This window comes from Mauremys reevesii, linkage group 10 (assembly GCF_016161935.1).
Source record: "Mauremys reevesii isolate NIE-2019 linkage group 10, ASM1616193v1, whole genome shotgun sequence".
NCBI classification, from domain to species: Eukaryota; Metazoa; Chordata; order Testudines; family Geoemydidae; genus Mauremys; species Mauremys reevesii.
Genome location: NC_052632.1, coordinates 72470687 through 72486248, shown reverse-complemented (window position 1 = coordinate 72486248; position 15562 = coordinate 72470687). Strand labels below are relative to the sequence as shown.

The 15562-nt window shown below is 42.3% G+C and overlaps 1 protein-coding gene across 23 annotated transcripts in view; it reads right to left on the bottom strand.

Annotated features, from left to right (window-relative positions):
• The window catches only part of SUN1 (Sad1 and UNC84 domain containing 1), a 59407-nt gene extending 43845 nt beyond the window's left edge, over window positions 1-15562 (bottom strand). For 4 of the 23 annotated variants that reach the window (XM_039492829.1, XM_039492830.1, XM_039492827.1 and 1 more), the window contains exon 1: window positions 10040-10226. The gene's annotated coding sequence lies outside the window, so the exon portion shown is untranslated. The other 19 variants (XM_039492838.1, XM_039492826.1, XM_039492822.1 and 16 more) reach the window with 10 other exon arrangements.

Genomic DNA, 15562 nt, shown 5'->3' with positions numbered 1-15562 from the left:
AGCACTACACTTCAGTAAATTGACTAGATACATTATTTCAGGCTCATGAATACATTAGAGAATAACCAGAATAAAAGAACAGAATCAAGCACTGAGCACATTTTAACTCTTAGACACAAAATTTAGACAGGTCTTTTGCAGGTGCAATTTGTGCCTGCAAATAAAATAGGGACACGTTAGTAGTTGGATAACTACCTATTTGTTCCAACAAACAATTGTAGGTGCAAAGATACAGGCACTGTTTTTGCAAGAATTAAAGAGGAGACTAGGCTTTTGAAGTATAGTCCTGGACATTGCAATGGTGGTGGTAACAGATACCAGAAGCCATCACAACTATGTATACACTGCAGCTCCACCACTGCAGCTGAACCAGCAGTAGCAATGGCAGGAATTTTTCTGCTAGAATTCCTTAACTTAGATATGGTCTCTAGTTCCTAGAGCAAACATCTCCCTATAGATTGTCCTGGCAGTCCACATCAGCTGCCACACTTCTATGGCAGTCTGTATTGGCCTTTGGAGGCAAAGATAGAGCATTTTCAGAGAAGAAGTCTCCTCAAAACTTGTTAGATCTCCTGTTCCAGAGCACATCTGTTTTCTCAAGCTTTTTATCTGACTGGGTTTTTTTTTTTTGTTTTTTTTAAAGGAACATTTTTTTGACTGAGCACTACTGGCTTTTTAATGAGATGGCCCATACGTTTTTGGCTAGGATAGCCAACATATGGAATGTAATTGTTTTGTTTTCAGTAAAAGGTGGCCAGAGGCTATGCAATGGGTGGCTTTAAAAAACAGAATTACAAAAAAACCAACCCAACCACCAGATTTTTTTTATGTTATTTAAATTATACGAGTATCAGAGGGGTAGCTGTGTTAGTCTGGATCTGTAAAAGCAGCAAAGAATCCTGTGGCACCTTATAGACTAACAGACGTTTTGGAGCATGAGCTTTCGTGGCTCGTGGGTGAATACCCACTTTGTCTTGCATCCGACGAAGTGGGTATTCACCCACGAAAGCTCATGCTCCAAAATGTCTGTTAGTCTATAAGGTGCCACACGATTCTTTGCTGCTTAAATTATACGTTTCTTTAAAAAATAAACCTCTTTAAAACAGAATCTGAATGTAATACAAAACATATTAAGGCCTAAATTTATTATCTCTTAAAATGTTTAAATAAAAAAATAAATATACTGAATCCATAAGCATCGATCAATAAATCTGAGTTAAAGTGTTGCGCTACTGGGTGCAAGAGACTTGCAACTCATCTGAAGCATTAGGACCCAGTCTCTGACTCCAGGAGACACCATCACATATCTCATCAGAATCATTCATGAGCCCACCTGGATGGCCTCCTACTCCTGTTTTATTGTTTCCTCACTACCTGAGCTCTGACTGGCTCAGTTCTCAAGCTATGAATATTTATGACTCCACCCAGCAAGAAAAAAAAAATCATTCTCCAGCTCCTGGAGAAACACTGATCTGCCCTCTAACTACCTGCCCTTGCTTCTGGGTGGTTTATGGGCACTTCAAGTAAATGTCTTGCTCTGTGTACGCAGACAGAAATACAAACAAACTGATCCATTAGTTTCTCAACTGCTTCTCTCTACCCCTAAATGAAAAAAAAAAATACTGCAGGTGCAAAAGGCATGTGGATTATATGAGCAGAAGTCTTGGACTGTTAGTTCTCTTGTTTTTCTTTTGTTATGTAACAAGGAAGAAGGAGCTGAGTGTGCAGCCAGAAAGGAACAACACTGATGTCAAAGAAAGGCAGTGTAAGAAGAAGCAACAATATTCTTCCTAGTACAAACTCTAGTGCTGATTTCTATACCTGGAAACTGGAGGGGAAAAAACCTGCCATAGCTGCAGGTCATAAAAAAGACCCTCATTTGGGAATTTATTTTCAAGAAATTCCTGTACCTCTGGGTACAAAAAACAAACAACCGAACACGTGCTAATTGCAAATAGTGCAACCAAGATGCAAGGCCCGACTGTCAGAATGAAACATTATGAAAAATGGTCTGAATCAGCCAGTTAGTAAACTTATTTTTGCACCACTCTTATGAATTGCTTACCATTTTTACTATGCTAGCGTATGATAAAGCAGTCAACACTGGACTAAAGAGAAAAGCAGAAGATACGCTGAGTATACTAAAACCTATTTCCATAGCCCTGGTCAAGCTGCAGAAAAGATTGTTACTGTGTTGCTGATGTTTAAATTTGAAAAAAATTTCAAGAGACATTGAAGAGAGAAATACCCAACAACAAAGTTAAATTGCAGGGAGTAAAGAAGATGGATCCACCTCATTTTCTTGCCAATATTCTAACACTGACGTACCAGGGTAGATGCCTAACAGCAGCAGCATCTTCTTTAGCAATGACATGGACATCTAATAATCACCCATCAATCATGCCAACCATAATAAATTTCAGGGCTGGAGATAAACTATTCCTGAAGTCACACCACTGAACTGATGGAAGTCACTAGCTAAGTACCGGGAATCAAAGTGCAGCTTTTGACAGCAGCAGCCTCTTCTGCAGGCACAGAAAGAATATTTTCTTCATTTCATTCAAAGTTGAGAAATCAACTGAGAGTTGAAAAAAAACAGGAAAACTTGTCTCCTTTTTCTAGACCATGAATAAAAAATGATGAGATGGGCTGAGATCTAGTTTTAAAAGTTTGCAGGACAGCCTAAGCAACTTAGGAGACTGTTGCCTAAGTCTCTGGAAAATGAGATGAGTATGAACTTAAGCTCCAATCACTTTCACTTAGGCACATTTGAAATTTTTCCCAGGCTGATAAAATAATCAGTTTAATTCACTGACTTGTTAATCCCTCTGTTCCTTTATTAAAATCACTTAGATGTAAATGTGAAACACGTTTTGAAAACAGAAATGTATGTATCCAAAACATTTAAAGCTTGTTTTAATAAAAATAAATTTTATATGCTATGTGTTTAAATTTATTACCATCTTAATGCAGTTTGACAAGTCATAAGCAAAAAAACCCCAAAACTATGTAGCATAGGGGTCTCCAACGCAGTGCCCGTGGGCGCATCTAAATGTGCCTGCGTCCTGGCCAGCGGTTGAGCATCCGCTGAAATGCCACTGAATTTCTGCGGCGCCTCTCGATGACGCCGCTTGCCCCCGACGGGCGGCGTCATCGCCGAATTTCTGTGGCATTTCGGCGGCGACGCCTCGCGATGACGCCACTTGACGCCGACAAGTGACATCATCGAGAGGCGTTGCCGCTGAAATGCTGCAGAAATTTGGTGGCATTTTGGCGGAGACTCAACCGCTGCCACGGTCCTTTGTCTGGCACCCGCCAAACGAAAAGGTTGGGGACCACTGATCTAGTAAATAAGCAATAGATCATTCACCATTTTCTAACTTATTCAAATATAAAATAAGAATCTGAATATTAAGCTATGTAATTGCTCAAATAAATTTATATTATTATAGTGTACCCTCCTAGGTAGCAAAAAGATGTACTAAATCTAGCGTAAAGGCTCTATTTAGTTGTAAATCAACAATTTAATAGTTGCATCAACCAATGAGAATTCACCTCTCTTTAGAAAGTAACAAATACAAACAGAAAAGTTGATTAAAATCAATAATGTAAATGGAGGCTTTCCACTTGGTGATTTAAATCAGGATCTAAATCAATCCACCCTGACATATTTTATAAATAAAAAAAAGCATATAGAAGTGTCTGTGGTGCCCTGCAACGTCAAGTGCCGGCAGTATGCCTGATGCTTCAAAGCTCCAGGATCACAACCTATTTAATAAATAATATAGCCGCATACCACTGTACAATACGTTTGGCGTACAGAGTGAGGAAAGCTCAGAATTAGATCTGGACTCAATCTTTCAATTCACAAGCCTGCAAGAAACTAGAAACTGTAACAATACTGAGTCTCCAGAGTTAAGAGTACAGCCTTGTAACTCAACAACAAGCATCAATAGGAAGTATTATGTACGCTAGTAGCTGTAGTTAGAAGAAAACTCTTTCCCCATCCCTTACTGATGCTGCTAGAGGAAGGACCATGCAGTATTGTTACAGCCGTGTTGGTCCCAGGATATCAGAAAGACAAAGTGGGCGAGCCAATATCTTTTATTGGACCAACTTATGGAAGAACAAGGAAATGAAAGAAGGGGCAGGGCAGAGAACCACTCATCTTCTATTGTTGTTATGCTACCAGCTATAGTCAGGTTTCAAATAACAAAACAGAGCCCGTTTTAGAAAACTGGAGGCAGTCTTAGGCTCCCTCCATGCAGAATAAGAGAGCCTAGTTAGTTTCAAATTTACTCATTCTCAAGATATGGGTAAATAGTAGCTTCAGATACTATACTGGCCCTTGAGTTCCCCTGAAAAATTGGCAGTTTTAGAATAGTATTTTGCTTATTTTAAAAAGTGGTTTGCCCCAGTGGTTCTCAACCAGGGGTGTGCATACCCTTGAGGATATGCAGCGGTCTTCCAAGGGGTACATCAGGCTACATAAAAAGCACTAGCGAAGTCAGTACAAACTAAAATTTCATACAGACAATGGCTTGTTTTACACTGCTCTATGTACTATACACTGAAATGTAAGTACAGTATTTATATTCCAATCTGTTTATTTTATAATTATATGATAAAATAATTAGAAAGTAAGCAATTTTTCAGTAACAGTGTGGCTATGATACAAAATCAGACATAAAAATCCAAAAGTAAGCAAGTAGTTTTTAAGTGAAGTGAAACTTGGGTACGGAAGACAAATCAAACTCTTGAAAGGGGTACAGTAGTCTAGAAAGACTGAGAACCACTGACGGGCCTAGTGAAATGGCAGAGGAGACTGACTTTATACAAAGTTTCATCAAATGCAAACAGTTTCAACCTTAGTAGTTTTATTAACTATATGATATAAAAAAAATAGGCAAAATGATTAAGTTGGTTCTGTCCCTTTACTAAGGGAAGCTCTTTTGGCTGAAGCAAATTAGGATATTTTAATCCACCCTGTGCAGATAAATCAAACCATGTTACAACCATGAGATGTACTTCTGCTCAGCTGTTACTTTGTTTTGGATGAGTAGAAAGGGACTTTGCCTAAGGGTTAAATTCTATACAGTCCTCCCAGCTAGATCTTTGAAGTTAATACCTGCAATGTTGGATGTTAGAGTGTTCCTTATTTACTATTCATATTAGTTAGCTGGAGATAAATCTCTGCAAAGAAAACTTTTTTAAAATTGGAGTTGTGCTTTCCCTTGCTTTTTTTTTTTATGTATAAAGAATACCTGAAGCGTCTCTTCCCCGCCCCCAACCCCCCCCCAAAAAAGTGTGTACCTAAGATGTATCAAGAATATCAAGTCTACTCACCCCTGATTTTGCTGAAGTGCCTGCTGGATGTCTCAGAGCAGGTGTATTGTTGTTCTCACACACTAATTGAAGTATAGGTATTGAACCTTTACTCTGACATTCTCTTCAACATTGAGGCCTTGGCTACACTGGCGCTTTACAGCGCTGCAAGTTTCTCGCTCAGGGGTGTGAAAAAAAAAAACCACACACACCCCTGAGCGCTGCAAGATACAGCACTGTAAAGCGCCAGTGTAAACAGTGCCGCAGCGCTGGGAGCATGGCTCCCAGTGCTGTAAGCTAATCCCCACGGGGAGGTGGAGTACGTGCAGCGCTGGGAGAGCTCTCTCCCAGCGCTGGCGCTGCAACCACACTCACACTTGAAAGCACTGCCGCGGCAGCGCTCCCGCAGCAGCGCTTTGAAGTTTCAAGTGTAGCCAAGCCCTTAGTAAAACACTGGAATTAAACTGCAATTACAAGGACACCCCACACAGACTGACTAGGAATCCGTCCTCGGCCAACCGCTCAGCTTTCAGTCTTTGTGGTATCATTTCAGGAACTCTCTAATCAGTCTTCCAAAACAGACAAAACCTGAATTTCCAATGCAAGAAGATTCAAGGTCTGAAAGACTTTGAGAAAGTAGCAACAAAGCACAATCCCCTTTTTCCTCTTTTTTTAACAAGGCAGCCACATTCTACTTACACTGTAAGGGTACTGTACTGAATCAACAACAAGAGCAATAGAAAGACCTTAAAACTGTGGACAAACTTGTCTGTCTGCAATTTGCCACTGGGGCTGAATGTGGCCCAAAAGGTACAGGTACTTTGCAAGGAGCATTTCTACAACAAATCACATTTCGACCTGGCAGCTCAGCTTATTTCATGCATCTGACACCCACAAGTGTCCCTCCACCTAGAATGCTAGACTACAAGGGACAGATTTTAAAACAAATAGGACGTGGGTGGCAAGCTCCCTTCTTTGAAAGTCCTCCCTCCCCTCCGCCCCCCATCTTTCAACCATAGTAATATTTATTAGATTTCCTTTCTCCTGCACCTCCACCCACTCAGTTTCCCCTTTTCAGGTTTTTAAACAAAATTAAATAGCTAGAATTTAGATAAATTTCTGATCCCTTTAAAAAAGTTCTGTGAGAAGAAAGACACTTTGGGAAAGATCATCACTACTGAATTGTATTCCTTTATATTTCTGCTAATTTAAAAAAAGTGAATGCATGTACGTACACTAAGGTCATCTGGCCTTTGGTTCTCGTGTTACCACAGGGCAATCGAATAACCTCCAATCACAGATTCACTGCCTGGTAAGAGCAGGAAAAAAAAAGTCTCTATCAACTTAGCTTAGTTTATTGAGTTCAAAATGAAGTTTAGAATGTTAGTCCAACAACAGGTGGATTCAGAAATGAAGTATACCTCTATCTGAAATGTTTTCAAAAATTAGCAGCAAGTACAAAGCAGTTCTAATGGCTGACTATATTAAACAGAGCTTTAAGAGGATTCTTTTGCTTACAAACTATAGTATAAAAGTCACAGCTATGGTTTTCAAAAATTAATACCTAAAGTTAGAAACTTAATTGATTTAGGTAACAAAATGTGGAGTGATTTATTTTTAGGAGTGCCAAGCACACAGAAATAATTTTGAAAAAAAAAATCAGGTAATTACTTTAAGAGCCTAATGTTAGACAACAATTTTTGAAAATATTGGCCCATGCCTCTGAAGACTTTTACCCACTATTCTTAGGAGCAGCACTTAGAACTACTGTAATTGAAAGATTAGGGGGAAATGTTCTGTTTTCCCAGTTTCTTCACTTTATATAGTAGAGTGCTGTCAACTACACAGTCAAGTCCCTGTGTACAGGTGAATCTTTCACAAAGTAACAGGAGCAAAAAAGAAGCATTTTAATAAAGGAGGCCCCAAAAACTGACAAAGGAACCTACTTTTAACTGTTTATTCTGACTAGACTTCAAGTTGATGCGTCATGAGGGAATACAGCAGACACGAAGTATAAGCTTTTCACAATACTTAGTGCTTAAATGAATATTGTCAAGTTTAGTAGGCCCAAGATCTGACTTTCTCTGCCTCTACTGTCCCTCCTTCTCTCTTGCAAAGTCTGTTAGAAGAATCCATATAACTTCTACATAGAATGGTGGGAAGGGATGGAGAAGAGTGAAAGAACATAAGGCCATTGTGTTCCAATGACCAATGATCCATCTATCCCAGTATCCTGTCTTCTGACAGTGGCCAAGACTAGATGCTTCAGAGGGAATGAATAGAACAAGACAATTATCCAGTGATCCAACTCGTCGTCCAGTCACAGCTTCTAGCAGTCAGAAGCTTAGGGAAAACCAAAGCATGGGGTTGCATCCCTGACCATCTTGGCTAACAGCTACTGATGGACCTATGCTCCAGTTATAGTTTTTGCCTTCATAACATCCCCTGGCAAGGAGTTCCATTGGTTATAAGAACAAACAAGTTATTTATAAATAAGACCCAAACTAGGTTTGTGATGTAACAGGAGTACCTGTTAGAGTTCAGGAAAGTAAGAGACCAAAGTATGAATTTCAGCCAAATAGGGAGCAAGCAGACATTGCATAGCTTCCACACACCACTTCTGTTATTACACATCAATCTCATAGTGCAACACCCTAGCTCCTCTTGGACACAGTTGGAAATGTGTTGTTTTTGAGGGAGAGGAGATAATCTTCTGAAGTGGCATCATCCCATGGCAAACCAATAGAGTTGGTGGTGTAATGAGCCCTGAGGGTGCTATGACAACACGTGATAACACAACCCTTGAGTTAGCTATGCTACAAGGGAGGAGATGGAGTTCTGGAAACACTGCAAAGGGACCTCACCTCTGTACAGATGGCCGCAGATGTGGGCAAATCCAAAGCTGTCAGACCAGCAGCATGATTGAAGAACCATGCTCCTACCCACTGCCTTGTGCTAAGAGGCTTCTCTTCCCAAAGGGGAATTATAACTAATTTTCCATAGCTTCAAAACCATAGACATATTCAGTGAACTGTCCCCAATGAAGCCATAAGAGTTTTGCCATTGACTTCAGCAGGACCAGGATTTCACCCCTTGACTTTTTTACCCCCTCCTTTAATAAAGGTGACAAGGCCCATAGATACTGGCTTTTTAGCACAAACCTGTCATAACAAGCGCATGGCACCTTGCATTCACAGTGCACTTACTGTAACAGGGACTAGCATGAGCCCAAACTTACAGTCATTTGTGACTTATGTGATTCACGTACCTATGTGGCCTCCACCACAATAATGTCTGAGTGCTTCAATCTTTTCTTATTGTTTTATCCTCACAAACACGCCATTTTACAGATAGGGAGCTGAGGCACAGAAACTAAGCAAGTTTCCCAAGGTCACACAAGAAGTCTGCACTGAAGCAGGGAACTGAACTCATGTCTCCCAATTCCCAGGCTACTGTCTTAACCATCAGACCATCCTTCCTCTCTAACATTAAGGAGTGGGGAAAAAACAACAACATCTTCATTGGAAAAGACATTGGACAAATGCTAGCAGCAAACCACAAGGCTGGCAGACTTGTAAGAGCAAACCCTTGTTGAAGCATTACAAATGGGAAATTAGATTTGGTAAGAAAACAGGTCTCACTTTTGAGATTAGCAAGAGTACACAGAATAAGATTTGACAGCATTACTGTAAACAGAATCTGCTATTTTAACTCTACACTTGAAGGCAAACAAACTAATTTAAGTTATTCATATAGAAAACATGCTGCTACCATAAACTCCAAATAAGCTTTGCTAGACCATGGGCTCTCATTTCATTATTATAAATATTAAATGATGTAACAATTCCTAGTAACCAACTGTTTCTGCTTATAATTTCAAACCTGAAACTCTGCTATTGTTCACAATAAGCATTTAATATTAATATTGTCCTATTTAGTGAGTAGGAATCTAGCCATCTGAAATTCCTATATAAGTGATCAAATTAACTTTGTATTTACTTCCATGGAGTGTATTTTTAATTTTTGCAATGTCTTCCCCACATATCCCCAAAACTACCACTTAAAACAGGCTGAAAAGCAAAGAGCTTCAAGCAAACATTAAACACACTTAATACAAAATATTTGTTCATAAAGATAAGAACAACTTTTTAAGAAGGATGTTTATATATTGTTTCTTTTTAAAAAGGTTCTGAGAACACTAAGAACATTACCATCTTAAATTAGACTTTATCTTGTAAATGTAAAAATTTGTGCTATAATGCACTCGACAGTTGCCAAACTGTAACACTACTACTTAAAACCAGGTCTGTTAAATAGATAAAAACACTGTATATATAAAAAGGAGCTGAACAGAAAATAGCTACGAATTCAGTTGTACTGAGGCAACAAACGTCTTCTCATTGTTTATACACACAGAGAATCTAAAACATGTCATAGCTAAAGTGCATTGAATCATTTTACAGACGGGGAACCTTCAGATTAGACAGTGATTAAAAACTCAAGCAGAATTTGCTGCACATGAATCTAACCAGGCCTCTTCATTTAAAGAGGTACAGTGGTCTACCGAAGGCTCACTAGAATTAGATGTTTAAGCAGTTTCAAACAAGCAGTTTCAAAATAAAACTCTAATTTACAGTTTGTCTAGCTAAAGCTCCAAGATCTATTAATTTATATTACATTTCAACAAAAAAACAGCAAGTGCATGGCATCAAACCTATATATCCAAAATCCTGAGTCATCCGTTTCACGTATTTAGAATGAGTATATGCTTCAGCATTCTGTTCCAAGGTCCAGCAATCCCAGTCAAAATAATTCAAGGCAAGTTTGCAAGTTGACAGCACATTATTTTCTGTTCCACACCACAGAATCCCAAAATGGCTTCCCAGTCTCAACAAAGCAGGATCAGACTAATCTGATCCAGCCTCTCAAAGCTCCTATTGTCAGTCATAGGCAGAGTTTGAATTTATTGGACACTGCTACTTTAGCCAGCCCACACATTTAACCCATTAGTTTCTCTCCATAAAAAGGGATTGACAGGCTCACATTTAAAGACCTTGTCGAGTATTTTATTTATAGTTACACGCTAACTTTGATTTAACTACCATTTTTTCAATAAACTTTATACCAACAAAAAACCACAGCACTTGATTTCTAAAATGCATCTTTCAGGTGTTTGGCAAAACAATTTGCAAGACCTAAATTTTCACCACTTACCTTTAATTTGTAAAATGAAGAGATAAGCCTGATCCAATTTTCTGCTTTTTATAATACAGCTGAACTCCCACCCTCAAACATACCAGTTGTAGCCCTATTTAAATTAGCTCTTAATCCCATGTCAATGAAGTAGTAAAGGCAGAAGAACATGACAGGTCACAGAATGATTTTAGTGTACAGATGCAAATAGAAAGAAAGATGTATTGATTACAAGGTTAGTTAACAAGGCTCTCCTTAAGCAGATCATTTGCAAAGGCAATGTTTCCACCTGGCATTTTTTCTTTATTAAAATCAGCAGAGTTTCATTTTTGACAAGAGTAAATAGTGTCCCTGTACATTAGAGAAGGAACTGGAATGTAAGATTAATTTTTAATTATTTCCCTAATCACTGAAACATTAACAACCTTTGAAACAAAGTTTCAAAGAAGTAAAACATATATGCTTACATAGAGTATTTTATATTTCAAATGTGTGCTTAGATTTAAAGATATACTTCAAAAGCTGTTCCTCCTGCTTCACTTTTAGTATCACAATTTGCAGAATTAAAATATTGTAAAGCACAAACTTCACACTGGACACTCCTAACAAAGCTGCGCTCATGTTGTCACTCTGCATGTGCAGAGCTGGGCTTATCATTGATTAAGTAGTTTACGGTACTCCCTATTTCCCCCCCCCCTTTAAAAAAAAATAGAAATCTCTGCTACCCTGGGGAAAAAATATGAGTTTTCAGAAGGCTGTCCCTAAACAACAGTCAAAATATTATTTTACATATGAACATTGAGAAGGTATCAAATTTACTGTTTAACTTCAATCCTGCTATTGACTGTGCACAGCTCCCCATTATCTGTACAGAGCCCCACTGAATTCAGTGAGGCTCCCTACAGGGGCGCTCCCACATGCAATCAATTATAAAATCAACCTGTTTAAAAGTACGCTTTTAATGCAAATATTTTAACGTGCACATTCTCTGGCTAATGGTAGAAGTGAGAAAATGTTTAGGAAAAATTTCATTTCCTCTTCCTGAAATGTTAGTTTTAAAATACTGTCTCTTCAACAGATGCCAAACATTGTTTTTTTTACTTGTTTAATACATATTTGACCAAACAAAATTCATTGGTTTTTGCTTTCTTACTAAAACAGATATTAATCATGATGCATTTAAGTGAAATTGCAAGACTGGCATAGGAAAGGTAGCTTCAGGGGATGGTTTACCTAAACAGAATGTAGTTTTCCATATTGGAATGTGGCTAGAACACCAGTTTTAATATCCCTATGCCTTGTCTTCACCACTAAAAAAAGTGGGTTTTTACCTCCGGTTAAGTAATGCATGTGAATGGTCCGAAGGTAAAAACACAGCGAAGACTGGGCACTTTAATCTCCACCCACGGTTGACTTTGTGGTAAAATTGTAGTGCTTACCTTGCCTACCTTAACTCACAGTAAAACTATGCTTCCTTGTCTTTACTGTGTTTTTATCTCAAGACTGCTCACAAGCTTAATTTATCCCAATGTAAAAAAACACACTTTTTCTTTTGTCATCTGATCAAAAATGGTAATGTTGGATGAACTGTGCATTAAAAATAGCAAAAGTGGAGCAAAGCAACTCTAGCAAGCAGTGCAGCGCAGCACTAACACCACGCTGGGGTACTGGTTCAGGTTAGGGTACACAGCAGCAGGCTATCACTGTTACCATGGCTTTGTCTACACTACGAGATAGGGGTGTGAGTCCCAACTCTTGTAGACATACACACCATCGAGCTAGCATTCAGTAGCAGTGGCAGTGGTAACACAGGCTAGCTGAGCCAAGTACAAACCTGCTGGAACCCTGGTGGTACGTACTGAGCATAGTTATCCTGTGTCACTGCTGGCCATGCTACTACAGCTACATTACTATTTTTAGTGCAACTAGCTCGAAGACAGCTAGTGTGCATATGTCTGAGAGCTGGGAATCACACCCCAAGCTCCTAGTTTAGCTGTTGCCTGTGTGACACAAATACAAGACTTCAGTTTCCAAGAAAATATGGCTTTTCACATGTAAAAAAGTTCCTACAACAATACACCAGATTCTGATTTCTCTCACTTCACTTTTATAGTGGTCTAACTTCTGTATCTACAGGAACAATCAGAATCTGGCCTAATAAGCCAGTTTCCCTAAAGTCTTCCTGTAAGGTTTATATTTCCTATTTCTTAATCTCATGATAGCACCAACATGTTATATTCTGCCCTGCTAATAACTGTGCCTCTCTGGCTCTGCCCACGATACCGCCATGCCTAAAATAGTCTGATCACAGTTTACACCTACACACACATGTAAAGTACAAGCTGTAATAGATAAATGTATTATAATAGTTTTCAGAAGCTCCTGCTAGACTCCATCTGGGAATCTAGAGCTATTTAACACTAGCCATTTCCCTCCCCCCTGGAAAAAATCCCATTATTGCTAACAGCTCCATCTGTGTCAGGAACAAAAAGGCAGCCCTAGTGCAGACAACACATTGGCAGCAGGGCACGCGCCTGCAACACAGTCTGGGCACAGGCAGGGGCAGTATGTGCTAACTGGAGCGGGACGGGGACAAGTGCATGCCCCTCCTTCACAGTTTGTCAGCAGCCCACCCCTCACAGGACAGTGCAAGGCCCCAATGGTATCTACAGTGCACTGGCGAGGCCTCTGCTGGAGTCCTGTGTCCAGTTGTGGGTGCCACACTTCAGGGAAAATGTGGACACACGAGAGTCCAGAGGAGAGCAACCGAAAATGACAAGAGTTTAAAAAAAAACAAAACACACCTCACCTATGGGGAAAGGTTTAAAAAAAACTGGGCATATTTAATCTTGAGAAGAGACAACTGAGTGAGAGGGGAACCCACTCACAGTCTTCAACCCCATTACCAGCTGTTAGAAAGAGCCCAGCAACCAATTGTTTTCCATGCCTTTTGAAGGCAGGACAAAAAGCAATGAGCTTAATTTGCAGCAAGGGAGATGGAGATTAGCAAACTCTTTGTAACTACAGGTAAACTCGGGAAGAGGGAGGTTGTGGATCCCCTTCAGAGGGGGGATTTTAAGAAGAGACTGGACGAGCACTTGGCCTGCAGGGGCGGACCCAGGCCACCCCCTGAGCTCCCTGCCAGCCCCACGTCGCTCTAATCACGTGTAACCTCCCCCGACCCAGCGGCACCGCCAGCCGCCAATGCCCGGGGCACACCGGCACCACCCGCGGAGACGCCGCAGCCGCCCTGGCAGGGGAACGTTTGGCCGCACAGAAGCATCGCTGTGCGCAGCCTTGTTTCCCTGCGCTGCCAGGGCCGGGCGGGGGCCGCCGAGGAGCCAAAAGCCGCTGCAGCAATTGCCGCAGCTTAGCCCCGCCCGGGCCTGACGCCTCCTTCCAGGCCGGCGGCGGGGCCGGCAGCAGGTGGCCGGCAGGGGGCGGGCTGAGGTGAGGGCAGTGCCCGCCCCCCGCGCTCACGGGGGGTCGAGGGCCTCCCCTCACGGGGCAGTGCGAGCGCCCCACCCCCGGGCTCGGTAACACCAGGGCCCCCTCACCGGGGAGGTTCCCCGCCCTGAGAGCAGCGGGACCCGGGGGAGGGGTTGGCTCCGCGGAGGGACCTCGCAAAGCGAGCGCGTCCCCAGGGAGACGTTACCTGCGCGGGGAGGAGGGACCGAGCGGCGGCGACACTTGCTGGGCCCCGCCCCCCCTTTACGGGCCGCCGGGAGCCACCTCCCCCAGGTCCCGACGCCCCGCCCCAGGCGCCGCGCAGCGAGGCACAGCGGCCCCTGGCGGAGCGGGGCGCACCTGCTGCTCCCTTCTACTGCCCCAGCCGGAGCCTGACACTGCCCACCCCTGGCACAGAGCACGGTGTGACACACCCCGTCAGTCACAGTGTGACACCCCCGACACCACAGCACCGTGTGACACACCCCATCAGTCACAGTGTGACACCCCCGACACCAGAGCACGGTGTGACACCCTCATCACAGTGTGACACCCCCGACACCAGAGCACGGTGTGACACCCTCATCACAGTGTGACACCCCGGCACAGAGCACTGTGTGACATACCCCATCAGTCACAGTGTGACACCCCCGACACCAGAGCACGGTGTGACACCCTCATCACAGTGTGACACCCCGGCACAGAGCACTGTGTGACATACCCCATCAGTCACAGTGTGACACCCCCGACACCAGAGCACGGTGTGACACCCTCATCACAGTGTGACACCCCTGGCACAGAGCACGGTGTGACACACCCCGTCAGTCACAGTGTGACACCCCCGACACCAGAGCATGGTGTGACATACCCCGTCAGTCACAGTGTGACACCCCCAACACCAGAGCACGGTGTGACACCCTCATCACAGTGTGACACCTCTGGCACAGAGCACGGTGTGACACCCTCATCACAGTGTGACACCCCTGGCACAGAGCACAGTGTGACACACCCCCTGTCACCAGAGCACAGTGTGACACTTCTCTTTAGTCACAGTGTGACATCCCCACCCCTGGCACCAGAGCATGGTTTGACACCCCTGTCACCAGAGCACAGTGCAACATTTCTCTTTAGTCACAGTGTGACATCCCCACCCCTGGCATCACAGCACGGTGTGACACCCCCATCACAGTGTGACACCGCTGGCACCAGAGCACCGTGTGACACCCCCCATCAGTCACAGTGTGACACCTCTGGCACCAGAGCACGGTGTGACACCCCCATCACAGTGTGACACCTCCACTCCTGATCCCAGAGCACAATGTGACATCCTCGTCTCCCTAACTCTCCTGTGTGGCTGCGGCTATTAGATTTTGTGAGGCCCTGTGTACAAGTCTTTTTCCTAATTTAAAACAAAATGATCACAATTATGGCATCGAGGTTATTAATGCTATACTAAACTCACCTTTTAATTAACATAAAGTGGTTCTGTGGTTACATTTCAGTCTTAAAACATGTAGAATATAGTTAAGTTAATTCAAAATAGCCTACTTCTTACCTTAGAACAGCTGTTATATTAGTTTCTTTCTGGGAGGGAGTT